Here is a 14,921-nt window from a genome sequence, read left to right as displayed (position 1 = left end):
TTTATAAATTTATACTTTTATCCGACCGTCTCGGGCCGTTTCTTCTCCTCCATTTTACATCTTTATTTCGTTCTGCATCTTTTCTCTTCATTTTACGACCGGCATTTTTCTATTCCCTACTCTGGACGCGTTGTTGTCACGGACGCGCGTTGTTGTTGTCACGAGGATATTCCCTTTTTAAAGAGTGGAAGAACCGTACGCGAGAGTACTGGGTGCGTGAAAAGAGAATAAAAGGTAAACCCTTTACGGTTCGTTAAAAAATGTAAAAATGATTAGAGGTGGACAATTAAAAATACTGTCAGTGATTTCCAGTCCGTTAGTCGCGCGCCACATGGCTTTTTTCCGTTTGGTATCGTGCTTTCATTTTTTATCCTCAAACTCGTCCCGCAAAAATGATAAACGATGTACGAGTATAGGGTAAACAACAACGATACATAGATACATACTCGTCATGCGTCTGTGTCGCTATCAACGCAGTTAGCTGCTCGCTCTTCCGAGACCGCGAAGTAAAACAGTGGAAACTCGGTAACTTTACTCTACCGATCTCATCCGCTTTTGCCGGGCTTTTACTCGCGCGATCTACCACGACCGTGCACCACACGAATTTTTGTTGCGCGTCGGTCGAACCGCGGCTTTAACCTGAATTTCAAATACCACGTTCCTCTTTGCTCCTCTACGAGAAGTTTCATTTGCATTCGCGAGTTATCGGAAGATGGAAGGAATTCTTCACGACGAGTCGTCGCGTGCCGCGTCGTTCGACGGTGAAAAGTAGGAAACGCGTGACATCGATAAATTTGAAGGAAGAACGTCTTTTTTTTTTCGTTATTGCGTCCGCTTGGAATTCGGGGCCACTGGTAGCAGAGGCGAAAAGAGCATTTCGTCGAGGCAGGAATGACGAGAACGTTTGTATACGATAACTCGTATCCCAACGATTGCTATTTGTTTTCACGTTCGTGCTGTCGGCGACAATGAGTCTCGTCGAAATGGAAGTTGGTTCCGGTGAATATTTCCGGAGCTGCGTGTACGTACACGTGTGTGCGCGGCCGCGTAGTCATGCCTACGGACGGTGCGACGAATTTCAGTAGAAATAACGACATGCAGTCAGACATATCGGAACGGGACGCGTAGTTGCGACTGACGCTATCGTGACGTACTACTGCCGGCCGAGTGCTCTCTGCGTTGATCCGCGTCACTGTTCTGCCCTCTTTTTTCTCTTTCTCTCACCTCTAGGCTCGCATCTTTTTCTTCTTCCCTCTTTTCTTATTCTCTTTCATTCCACTCGTTCCTGCGTCCTTTTTTCCACCGTCGCGTCTGCTTGTTGCGCCACGATCCACCGCAAAAGTAACGGCGGAAAAATGTCGAATGAATATTTAATAGGCCGTTTAATCTGGAAAGAAGCGCGACCATCTCGATAAATTATTAATCCGAATATTGTAGCAAGTCACGAAATCGTCTGAACGAGGATGATTACCTCGAACGGTATGCTACGTACGCACTGTACGAACAAAGAACAGGAAGTTCGTGAGAGCGGCGACGGCAACTTGTTCATACGTCGAACCCGTGGCTTATGAGCTTTAAAGCACACGTTGAACGATTGCGAAGCGCACCGGCTCCTAAGCGCGTAATTAAGACGACCTGGTCTCGATTCCCGGCTAAAGTTTCACATTCGATGAATGTATCAGAAAGAGAGAGAGGGAGAGAGAGAGAGAGAGAGAGAGAGAGAGAGAGAGAGAGAGAGAGAGAGAGAGAGAGAGAGAGAGAGAGAGAGAGAGAGAGAGAGAGAGAGAGAGAGAGAGAGAGAGAGAGAGAGAGAGAGAGAGAGAGAGAGAGAGAGAGAGAGAGAGAGAGAGAGAGAGAGAGAGAGAGAGAGAGAGAGAGAGAGAGAGAGAGAGAGAGAGAGAGAGAGAGAGAGAGAGAGAGAGAGAGAGAGAGAGAGAGAGAGAGAGAGAGAGAGAGAGAGAGAGAGAGAGAGAGAGAGAGAGAGAGAGAGAGAGAGAGAGAGAGAGAGAGAGAGAGAGAGAGAGAGAGAGAGAGAGAGAGAGAGAGAGAGAGAGAGAGAGAGAGAGAGAGAGAGAGAGAGAGAGAGAGAGAGAGAGAGAGAGAGAGAGAGAGAGAGAGAGAGAGAGAGAGAGAGAGAGAGAGAGAGAGAGAGAGAGAGAGAGAGAGAGAGAGAGAGAGAGATGTGTGTACGCACGAGGAATGTGGCCCGACGCGTACGTAGGTGGATGCTAACATTAACAGGGGAATAACAATACACGAGTTCACCGAAGCTCTCACGCTGCGCGTACACACGATATCACGGCGTGCAATTGCGGTCTAACTATACTTGGAACCATCCTCCTGTTCCTCATCAATCCTCTTCTAGCTCCAATTTGCTATTCCGTAATAGCGACATATTTCGAGTTGAACGTTCGCGATACGAGCTACCCATTAAATAAAAACCCATCTTCTTCTGTAGATGCGAGCTCGTGAAAAGCAAAGCTCATAAATTGAATTCTGAACAAACTGCTCTCTCTCTTTCTCTCGGCACGAGACGCCGCCAGAAAGCACTGAAACGGCGGTAACGACGACGACGAAGACGACGAAGCCAGCTCGACAAATATGGAGTCATCCTTTGACGAGCGAGTCGATAAGAACACGCGCCGACAAAATTTCATCAGACAATCGCTCTTCCTCTTATTACAATATTTCGTCTCGCGTTTCTGCCTGCATCGTAGCGCGCACACTCCCTTCCATCAAGTTCCACCGCTCCGTGTAATTTTAAAAGACTCCACGTTCAACGCGTCGACGTTGATGGTTACGCGACAGAAAAGATATCCCAAAGTAACATCGAACATAGTTGTACGACGTTCACGAGCGACGACGTAAAGAGCGGCGTTTCGGTCCGACACGTTCGATTTCCACTGTAGTTTCCTTGTCCTTATAGTCGTTCTTGTGGCCAGGTCAGTCCGGTAATAGCAGGTCGATAACGAAATTCAATATTTCCACGCTAATGACCAAGCACGGTGGCGATGGTAATGGTGGGCAATTCACCCGCATGGGGCCCGTGTTAATATTTAGGGTTACTGCCCGTGAACACGCCATCCGTGTGCAACACGCACTCTCCTTTCCGAACGCTCGCTAACATCTCCGAAATTATCGAGGTTCGTCGAGAGAAAAGTAAAGTTCCTTTCGTTGGGACACGGGAACGATTACGAACGAGTTCGACTTTAAATTCGACGAAGTTGTCGAAAACCACGGTCTAGTTAATATATCACCTTTTTTTTTACCGGCGCGGCGCTGACCCGGTACGTCACGGAGCTTTGTTTTCACGGCTAAACATTGTTATGCAGATAGGACCAGACGGCATTGTTGTTCGGGTAGACCTCAGCGCGCGACCATGAAGCTATTCTCATGATAATTTTCGAGGATTATTTTTCGTAATTTCTCATAGAATACGTTGAACATCCCCCTTGGCCGTTTTCTACAGACCCTTTAAAAAAACGAACATTCCATCCGCAAACTCATGCTCATTTTCTTTTTTATCTCCGCTCGGCATGTTCGTTTAATTTATTTACTACGAACTCCCTTATGTTGATTAGCATTTCGAATGATAATTCACGGGCAGAAAGGTAGCGCGAGAGATTTTAATAAAAATCAGGCTCGGCTAAGGTGACGAATACCAAGGATAAGAGAAATGCGCGTGAGTATTTTCCCTTCCTCTTTCGTTCTCTCCCTTCCCTCTCTGGTTAATTTAGCAGAAAAGCGAGCCGCTCGAATCCGTAATCGAATTTTCCAGGCGTTCTTCACGGATTAGACACGGCGTGCTAATAGCGGCTCGAGAGGCATTTGATTAACGCAAATAACGCCGCACCTGGCGCGTTGTTTTCTGAAGACTTTAAATTTCACACTGCTCTCCGACTGCTTGCGTCCCCTATACCCAGCAGGAGCCCTTTCAGCCATTCAAACCCTCTCGCAGGTTAAATGCTTGAAATTACTCGTTGGAAGCCGAGTGTTGGTATACAAGTACGACGCGTTGGTATATTAAAACCTATTTACATGCGGGTGGAGGAGGGTTGCTCGAACCAATCCACTTGAATTGTGTTGCGGGAGTTATATTCGCGTTTATCGCGTATCCCTCGTTCGCCACTATCTCACGCTCTTTTAACGAAAATCGTCACCTCGAATTCGCATCTTTCCGAGTATCTTACACGACACACGATTCTAACGCGTATTTCGCCCGGTGAGAAACGGCCAGTTTCTATAATGAGACTTGGAAGAACAATCTAGTAAAGGGTGTGTTGGCGCCAGGAACGATTAACGAGATCGACGAGCTGATTTCTATCTGCAAACGAACGGCCGTGTTCCCGGCTGCTTCGCTAACGTAAAGGGACACAGCAGGTGTAGCGCGAAGACACGACGAACGATGGTGTAGCTCGCGTCAACTTCGATTAAAGGGACCATGGCTTAATTCGGGAAGAGCGTAGCTACAGCACGGCCGATAACAGAGACGCTAAATTCGAGGATGTGCCTCCTCGACGCGTGCCATCGGCCGTTTACATCCAGCATTATCCTATTACCAGCGATGTGTCTTGCAGAGCGACGTCGCATGCTGCACTTACGTGCATAGATTGTCTGGTGTGACGAATTGGAAAAAAGCTTGCGACGACGCGATGCTGCGCCACGGTGGCAGCCGTTCGGTTCTTCGGTGGAAACTGGCAGCTCGAGAACGACGAGGAGAGGTAAGAGGCTGAGACGCGAGTTACACGTGCAACGACAATACGAGGAAAGTTCTCGAGTTTGCCTCGAGCTCGATTAAAGGGGCCATCTCGTAGATACGGTCGATGGAAGGCTAGAAGCGTGATAACAGAGACGTTTGACCGTGCTACGTTGCTCGTCGATCGATGCGCGCAACCGAATGCCTTTACGGTCCGTTCGCTGCGTTACACAAATTGTCGCAGTTACGCGCAACGTACGTAATGGGAAAACTCACGCGCTACCTTACTGCATCCTCTTCGATGGATTTGTTCTACTTTGGAATCGAGAGAAAAAGGCACCGTATTCGCGACAGACAGCGTATACGAATCGACTCGTTTAACAATTGTATTCTTCGTCAGAACCTTTTTACGATTACGAAACGTAATTGAGTTTCGTTGCGAACGAAGGATGCTCTATTCGCTTACGTATACACGGGTTGTTACACAGATCGGGCCACATAGATTTCACGATCCCCGCTTATTTGCATGCAAATGTAAAAATGCTGGCTGTGTTGTTGACTCGTTCTTACGCGAAGTTCGCCGTATAGCCGAGAGGGATAGTTGGCAAGAGTAAAGAGAAGGAAGGAAGGACGCGGCAAGGGGAAAATTCGACGCGCGGCTTTGCGATGGAAACGAAACAGGTGCACCGAGAACACACGGTAATGAGAATCGATAATGGCAGTCAAACGAAATCGCGCCTCCGACGAGATTCCACTTTCGGCTAGACAGAAGTCAAGCCGAACCATCGACCGGGATAGCGTTTCCACGGAAAGGGTATAAATTGAACGACGATGCTCCCAACGAGATCGTTTTGATATCGTGATTCGTTTTTAGTACATCACTGGACAGTTCTGCAAGCTATAGGGATTTCGGTTTTTTGTAGCGGAAACGAGTAGCTACGCTCTCTGCTACAAAGCGACAGTTAGTTGGCTGAAGTAGACTAGCCGCTGGTCAATTTTCGTTCGTTTAACGCCCGTTAGTTGCAAACTATACGGGACTAAACACGGAGATGTAATTTTTAGAAGGAACGACGAGCTCTTACCTTTTACCATGGAAAATTTGATTCCACCGTGGACAAAGATAGACATTCGTAATTTACTTTTATTTGTAAATTCAAGCGTTCGAGATCGAACGGTTTCTAGTATTTCTAAACGAAAGAGAGGAACTCGCGGAGCTAAGCTTAGCGAGCGCACACGCGAAACGAGCGCTTCTATTTGTCCGATCATTAACGTGCAAACACAGTTTCTAGGTAATTCAAAGCTATTACCGTGTAAGTTTCATCGAAAAGGATCGATTGCAGGATATTTTTCCGGGACTGTTCGTCTCCACGTTTCCTCGGTACTATGTATCTCACGGGAACAAAAGTTGCACTATCGAGCGAGAGAAAACCGAGGCGGATGATATTCGAAATAAATTTAAACTTTTCTCGTAATTAAAACCGACCGTGCAAGGAAAGCGGATAGCAAAATACTTTGCTGCGTATCAAAGGGTGAAATGAATTTATTCCGACGACCGGTGCATCCGAGCAATTGGATTTCAGCATGGATTGATCGAGCTGCAAAACGAAAGCTGTTAGGCAAGAACGGAAACGTGCGCGTAAAAGTCGATGAAAATCGATGGAGCGGGGGGGTCAATCGAGAGACTACGGGATTAAAGAGAGCTTTTAAAAGCTCCACCCAGCTCGTCTCGCCCGTCAAGCCTTTTTACATTTTACTGTTTTACGCCGAATAATTCGGCCATAATGTAGTTTCATCGAGCATGCGAGGCGTAAGTGTGCGCGACATCCCCAGGAATCGAATATCACGGACAGCGTTTAAATTATTATGACGAATCGGGATTTGAAAGAGCGATTCGACAGGAACGACGAGTCGTTTTGCAGGATTTCACGTTCGATACGAGATACGACCAGTCGTCGAGGTTATCTTCGTTGCTCGATAAAGAAAGGTTAAAGCTCGATAGACGAACGAACGCGCACGGTATTCTTATCGCGGCTGGTCGATCGCGGAAAAGAATACACCGGGTACGAAACCGCGTGGGAGGAAGTTTTGACCGTCTACCAGCGGAACTATTCTCAGGAGGGAACAGAGAACGATATAAACGGTTTGCCTGGAGCGAGAGTTTTAAAGGAAAGCAAGTAGAAACCCGATCTACATTGTTCCCCTTTGAATCGAATCTTTCGCGAACGTAAGCCGCGCCGCGCGTTTCCTCTCGCTCGCGTATTTTACCAAGTGGAATCATTTTTAAAACTATCGAAACGAGATTGGCGCGATTGCACGCCGAATTTCAGCGTGTCGTGACTAATTCGCGTAAACCTTTCCAACTGATAACGAACCGAGAATGTATGTGCCGGACAGGGAGGATGGAAACACCGAGGCGTTCCTCGGTGTTGCAATATTCATCGTTGTCTTCCATTTTCGGGACAGAAGCTGCGTCACCGATAACGAGCATTGTGCGAGAGGACAGGAATCGAAAGCGACCTAGTCGTCGGGTCGGGGTGATGCGACAACTTTCTCGATTGTCGTATACGGTAGGTTGGTTCGGTCGCGAATTCAATACGGTCGGAGTAACGATAACGCGCGCGTACGATAACTCGACAAGGTCGACGGCGGTTCAATTCGAACAGTGCCGTTTGCCAGATGCGATCGCCTCGTACTCGTAGCTCGTACAATTTCGTTGGGAGAGATTAGACGAAAGAGACAAGGAGGGAAGGCGATGAGGATGAAACGTGCAGTTTCATACGACTCGCAAGCGCGCCACCTCGACTCGCGTTAATTGATTAGTCGGCTTCGAACTTGCGATTAACCAGTCGACCTTCCATCGTCGGATTTTCGATGCATGAAATTTATTAACACGGATCTCGTCTGGTTCGAGGCGAACGTAATATTCCGTAGACGCGACACGTCCACGTTCAACGTTAGTGAACGAACATTTGAAAAGAGGCGATCACGGAACGCCGGCTGGCCGGATCCCGCGCGATACTTTCGCAATACCTGGCTGTCGTTTCCCTCTCTTTTTCCAGCCGCCATCCTTTCAATCATCCTCCGAGCTGTCTTCCAGCCGTCTTTCCCTCTTTGTCATTCCGGCTTTATCGGCTGACACTCACCGGGTCCGATATCAAGCTCGTCGTCCGTCCCTCTGTCCTCCTCCGTTTATCTCGATCTCTCGGCCGTATTCTCGTTCGCCAGCCTCCCTCTCGCACCCTCTGATTTAGGTCGCAGCCAGCCCGCTAACTGATTGAGGGTGATTGACGCTCTGGCTGAATACCGGACAAGCCCAAAACCCATTATTTACTGCTCGGGCCTCGTACAACGTTATAATTGCCGGCAGCTATTCCGCCCTGCGCGCTCCCTCTTCCTCTCGATTCGATTTACCCCGCCCCAACCGGCCAATCCAACGAGTTGGCTTATCGTCCGGTACCTGCTAACTCGAACCCACCATGGAATTCTTGTTGCGATCGCCCGAACTTGCGCCCTAATTAAGCACACTATCCACGAATTTCATTGGTTTCGTGTTCCCCTAACATGCGGAAATATCGAAAGCACGGCGTATCGGCGCTATCGCTGAAATTCCTTCTCCGACATACCGGTGTCTCTTTGTGCCATGTCGCCTAGCTTGAAAACCGTCGTCGCAACCGGTCGCGGACGACGACGAGCTTTACGAACCGAAGCGAATGCAAGTTGAACAGCAGGTATCGCGTTTTCTTCGCGCCAGCATTCTCCGTCTAGAACCAGTTACGAATAGTAGCTAGATTTCGCGATGCCGCTTCTCACGACCGCGTGCCAATCAACCGCTTCTGGGTATTATCTTTTTATTTTCTAGATCGTCGATGGATAAATCAAACTTTGGATTTCCATCGGCTTGGTTTTATCGGAACAGCCGGAGAAGGCAGGCGGGAAAGGAGAGACAGAAACGGTAACGCGGCCGAAGGAAAGTGGGCTCGAACGAAGTACGTCACGTCCGGCATACAGTTTACCTTGAGAAGGATCGATCTCGAAGGAGTTAAGTGGCTGCCGGTTCTTCCAAGAAGTATACCCATCGACTCCAGAGTAGGAATCACGTTCATGGCCGACCGTGCTCCATCGCGGCCTCTGTCATCTTAATCCCCGGGATCCTTTTTACACGGCTTTCTCATTCGCGTCCTCTATGTACCCGCCACCTTGTGGACTTTGCTGCCCAGACCAAGACCCGGGACCACCTTCTCTCTTATCCGCTTGAATTACGGCGAGGCACGTCCGCCCCTAGTGGATGTCCTGCTTCAGGCTGGACCTCGTCCAGCTTTCACGGAAAAGGAACCTCCGTCGTCAAATGGCCGAACCGTATTAAAACGAATCTGACCTACGTGATGTTGGATCTTATTCCAACGTTAGAAAATCATCACACCGTCCTGCCGGATCGCTTTCGCAACTTTTATCGAATACCGCAGGATCGTCGAACGCGTCGCGTTGTCGTTCTCTTCGCTCTCTAGAAATCTTCCTCCAACTCGATACGTTTCGCGCAATCTGCTGTCGGACAGACGTCGCATTTTCGCCGTTCGCTCTTATACGACGAGAACGCTTCGCTGCATCGGACATCGTCGCTATAATCGTATCTATATAGCGTTCATCGACGAGGCGTCACGTATGACAAAGATGGTGTCGCAATCAGGTAGAATCGATCGGTCAGTCGATAAAAGCTCGAAGGATAGATATTGTCCGTGAAGATGGCAGACTGGCGGTGATCTTCGAGTAGACAATAAATGGTCAAGCGCTTTAGACACGTTTCCGTGAGCACGAACTATGGGGCCTTCCGATTGTACAGGCCAGCAAGGTTTCTCTTTATTCTTCGACCAAGGGGAAGGTCGATCGGCCCGATGCCGATCAACGAACAAAGCGTTTCTCCGTCGATCAAGCTCTTCCTTCTCCTTTTCTTCGTCGACCAGTGTATTCGTTGCTCCTTTTCCTTCTCCTCTTCGACAAGTATTCCTTCAGAAATACTCTCGTCGCGAACGTTTTCCAACGGACGGTACGCGCTAAGTAAATTGCATTTACGAAATTTTCTCGAAAGTATTTCGATTCGAAGAAAATTCATGTTCGAAAGAGGTTTCGAGAATTATGTACGTGTTTCGGCACGCGTCGACTCGAACTACTTTATCGAGCGAAGCGTTCGTTTCGGGAATGTCTTCTTCCTGATTTCCATACCTTCTGTTTGCTCGTTTACTCGTCGAGGTAGACAAGGGCCACGGAAGCGTGCGCAACTTCTACGACATTTCTTTAAAATTCGTCGAGTGAGAAGCGTTGATTAAGCGACATTCGTTTTTCTCGTTTTTGTCTGTCCTCCTTTGCGTCTCTTTTCCCTTGGTTCCGGGCTTGTTAAGGTGCGACCTGTGTATTCGCTACGAGGTAACGTCTCTCAAAGGACTCCTTGGACTTGGCCGGTTCTTCACGATAACGAAATCGTTGTCGAAGTCTCTGAGATCCTACGTCTTCTAGAATCACCGAACAAACCTAATTCTTTCTCCTCTCTTCTCTCAACCTCTTCGAATCTACAGTTTCCTCGACGCGGACTATACCAGTGCGAAATTTCGACAAAGTTTCGTGAAAACGTTCGCCCAGTTCTAAAGCAAGTAATTTCATAATTGCCTATTCGCGTCGTACCTGTTCGTACGTAATTCGCAATTCTCGTTTGGATCATCAAAACGTACGCGATATTCGCGATATCGTAGGATTCGTTCGCTCGTAGGACACAATTATTACGGTACTTTGGTATTCTTCTCGCAGCTTCTTTCTTACAGCTTCCTAGATACATCTTATCTGCCAGGCCTGAAACTAGCTTGAAACTCGAGTGCCGGTTGGGAGAGATAGCAGCGAATTGTTTGGTCCCCCGAGTGAACTAGGATGTGTATAACGGTGGTTAGAAGTTGCCAGGATGCTTCCAAAACGTCGAGGCGGGGGAAAGCAGCAATTTCTGCTTCGACGTACCACGAAGAGAGCGGCTCGAAGTTGCGACTCGAATTGTAAGTCGAAACCTGCTACGATGCTGTTGGTACTTTGAAACTTCGTCGCCCCGGAGTAGATTCAACTATCCAAATTTCCCCAACAAAGAAATAATCAACGATTATGAGCCCGGGACACGTACGGCTTCAACTTTGCCTCTCTACCAAATTCACCGTCATGGCCGCTAGTTTGCCACCGTACAATTCGCCGTCGAATTAGCTACGTTTCAAGCAAACGTTTATCACGTCTGGTTTACCACTCGTCTTGCCGCGATTAGCACGCTTCTCGAAAGATCGCAGCCCTTTCTAGCGGTAGCGCGAGTTTTCTCGAGTTCTTCGAATTTTATCATTCGCGTAAATATGGTAACGTATGAAAAAACGAGCGACGAGATTCGACGAGATCGGCACTGTCCTCTCGCCGTGTTTCTCGTTCCCCGTTTCTACATCTTTAATCCGGCGTACCGCGTAGTTCGACGTCCGACCGTAAAACTCTCGTCGCCAGTTTCCGATTACGAGCGAGAAGACGTCCAATTTGTTTCTTCGTCTCGCCGCTCAAAGATATCGAACAACGAGGGGAAGTGTGTTACGAGAAGCGGTGTTAAGGAAATAGGGAAAGACAATCTGAACTTTCCAACTTCCCTCGAATTCCGAACGTATCCTGGCGTGATTCGACCCGCGCCTTTCGCGATTACTCGTTATTCCTTGCGAACTTACAAATTGATCACGTAAGACTGGATCGAACAGTCCCAGGAATAATAAGCGACCGCTTTGCTTTTCGTTACGCGTCTTCCCGTAATTGGCAGAGTGGGTCGAAGCAATCGGAATAACACGGCGAGCTTCCAATAATGATTTCGAACAATGATTCGAACCTGCAGAAAATTTATGCGCGATTTATCAGGTCACGAGAACGGGAAATTTATTTCTAGACAACAGGCAAATTGCCAAAACAGTATCGCTGCAGCTTCGTAAATAATCCTGCTTTGGATTCCTGTTTTCAACCATTCCAACCGTTGTTCTGATTTCCAGGAATGACCGATCCGGGACGTCGAGCAACTAGCTAGAAGTAGAAACGAAGAAGAAGCGAACGAGACATCCGTGATCCGTTGGACGAGAACGAACCGAGCTCTGGAGCCAGGGAAAACCTTATTATGCGTTTCCCCGGAACTCCCCGCTTTGCACGGATCTTGTAAAGTGGCGAGGGTCGCGTCAACCGAATAACCAGACCATAAACCACCAGAGGCCAAGGCAGAAGGACGGGTCGAGCGGCAGGCCGACTGCTAGAACCCGTTTACGTCACCCGTAAACCGGCATCCTGTGGATTTCGACGAGCAAATACACTCGTGGCTATGGTGCCTCGTAAACTCAGTCAAGACGTGAGCTGACGCACCGCTTTCCTGACGTTTCTCCAAAGGTGAATGCTCCTTACTTCTCCCTTTCCTTCTACCTTTCCTTCTATCCTTCTCGTTGCTGACAGCAGCCGTTTTTTCAATAACATCGATGTACAAACCTGGTCGACTCCTTTCGCCTTGCTTTCGCGTCGCAGGTTTCTCAACAAGCAGAATCAGAGTTAACGAGAAACAAGTTAATTCAGTTGGAACGTTTCTGCACGAACGTCCTACGAATAGAGCGAGGCAAACTATAGACTATCATTTCGAGCGGTAGAACACGAGCTACGGCCAGCTAATGACAGCTATTACCCATATGACAGTGATGTAGTAATGAAACCGCGATTGACGAATCTAATTGTAGTAATGCGTTTCATATTTTATCGAGTGCATGCGGTATCGCGTATGAAATTTTGATTTCCAATAGTTGCCAGTGCAATTGCACGTTGTCGACGTTTCATTTTATGCGAAACCAGGGTATATCGTATATCATTGAAACCTACCAGAGGGCAAGGTTAAACGAGTGTAAGTAATGCAACACGTTCGATTCGTACGATTTATCGATAAATTGATAAATTATTCATTCAGTTGCGTCATTACGTGTACGTGTATACACCGTTCCGATTTCCCGAAATACTCTTTTCGATAATGTCTCGCGCAAAACGAATTGTCTAGACGAATCTTCATGTTTCAGAAGCTTATCTTTTTCCGCGAACCTTCTTCTATTTTCGAGCAGTGTCTTAGCTTTTCGTAGAACTGTACGCTTCGTAAATGACGTCCGTAACCGTACACTAAATAAATTAACCTATAAGCTAGCTAGCTAATACAGAAGTAGCTATTTGAAGAAATTATTCGGGTTTCGTTTCCATTGTGTCGTTTCTCAGCTTCTCGTTATTGATTTTACATGGAAAATAGTACTACCTATGCGAAACAGTTGGAATTTCTGTGAACTCTTTCACCGACGAAAATAACTCGAAAAAAGGCAGAGGAAAAGGAGCGGTAAGAGTCGAGAGAGGCGGATGGTGCTCGTTATTTCGTCCTTGCGAAGAATCTGCGAAGAACTCGAGCGACACGCGAAGTTGGTTAGCTCCGGTCCCGTTGTTATCAGCGAAAATTTTCTCCGGTATAGCGTGCCCGTCCCCGCTATGTTTCCCGACCGAAAGTCACGGCGTATCGCGTCGCAAACGACGAACGAGAAGACAACCAGTTCAGTTGAAATTTACAGTGGAGAAAGTGATACGAATTTCCAAGCACGGCCAGCGAGTTAAGTGCTTCAAAGCGGCTGCTAATTATCGCTGTAACGACACGGATTGTATCGCTATCGCGGATTCAATTCGACACCGTCGCCACGCTCTTCTGGTAAATTGATACGATCTTCCTTCATCGATCGAGAACGTCGATGTTTGCGCTCTCCACCGATGATTACATAATATAGAGTTCTGCCGAGCCACGAGGATCAAAGTTCGTTCTTACTTTTTCCTCTATCGACGTGATTAAGTGAAAATACTCTGGCTCGTGCCAAGTAACTGTGAAATAACGGCGCACCTTATCTCCAGGTATACCTTTTTAATTGTAATTACTTAATAAGTCAGGGGTAATTTAAGAACGTGTCGTAAAGCGAGATCGCAATGAGATGCGAAGATTTGTTGTTGATTGTATCTAACGTTAGAGTGCGCGAGTTTGAATCGGAAGGTAAGGAAAAACGCGAGTGCGGTTAACGTCGCAGTCAGTAAAGTCGCCCCGACGTTATCTTAAGCTCGTTCGTTCTCGAGTTATTCGATCCTGGAATTAATTGGTAATTGTTTAATTGGTTAAAACGTAGAAGCCACGATGGGAAACAAGGTTTACGGGAGTTGAGAGATTCCATAAAATCGGGTTGCAGTTTTCATCGTGACTGCGTCATGTAAAGTTCCGGCCGCTTAGGGAAGAACGAAACACAGACGGTATATTTACAGTAATAGTAGCGTGGCACGAGTTACTTCCGGACAGCAGTGGCGATGTAGTGGCCGGCGGGCACGGCGAGTATGGCAGGCATCGCGAGCGCACACACGTTTCGCGTGTGTGGCAGAGTTAAAGGCGGGCCTGCGACTACGAGAGGTGAAAGGGTTGGCAGAATCGAAAGGGAGTAAAAGAGCTGGAACGGTCGATTTAGAGGAAACACGCGTCCGGTGTCGCGTGCGACCGCGGATATCTGATACGAGCGAAACGCGAGCGTAATTCTCTTCGACGCTGTCGCGTTATTTATAAATCGTCCTGAACTGCCGCCGGTTATTATCACCGGCCGTTACAATTTTTCACTGGCACTCCCTGCTCCAAACGTCCGCTTAACTAATTACTATTAATTTAACGGGTCGGGCGTTCGTGCCCGTCGTAATTTCCATGCCGCGACAGCTACTGTTCGTGGATTTCGATTCCAGTTTCGAGCCTGGTGGACCCGAGTCCGCTCGGATACGCGTCACCGACAAAAAACAGGAAAACAGGACAAAAAAAAAAAAGAAGAAAAATAGATAAGGCAAAGTGCATGCTCGTTAAACGCGCGCGATACGCGGACGAGCTGCTCTTTTGATGCAGCTTCGCCACTTTGTTCGCGCTAACCAGTCATTACGCTCTCTCTTGCCTGGCTCCGGTTGAGAAAAATGCGCGACACCGGATGCATCCGTCTTCCCTCCTGCCTTCTTCCTCTCATTCGACCACCATCGGATTATTACACGCCCGTTAAATCGTTGGTCAAGAGTTGTTTCGACGGATGAGTTTTAATATTCCCCGAATGTTTCCTCTGTTTCGCCGATTCTTCTTTTTACCAAAAAAAAAAAAAAAAAAAAAAAAAAA

At 47.7% G+C, this 14,921-nt stretch overlaps 1 protein-coding gene and 1 long non-coding RNA gene across 2 annotated transcripts in view; one reads left to right on the top strand and one right to left on the bottom strand.

Annotated features, from left to right (window-relative positions):
* Positions 1-14,921, bottom strand: part of LOC100747218 (nephrin) — a 171,207-nt gene that overhangs the window by 82,737 nt on the left and 73,549 nt on the right. The window lies entirely within an intron of this gene.
* On the top strand, positions 10,207-14,893 carry LOC112213245. Its single transcript, XR_004462131.1, has 2 exons — positions 10,207-10,728; positions 11,734-14,893. It is a non-coding gene; the product is annotated as an uncharacterized LOC112213245 (long non-coding RNA).

The sequence above is a fragment of the Bombus impatiens genome, unplaced genomic scaffold, assembly GCF_000188095.3.
Source record: "Bombus impatiens unplaced genomic scaffold, BIMP_2.2 scf_0548, whole genome shotgun sequence".
NCBI lineage: Eukaryota > Metazoa > Arthropoda > Insecta > Hymenoptera > Apidae > Bombus > Bombus impatiens.
This window is presented reverse-complemented; position numbering and strand designations above follow the sequence as displayed.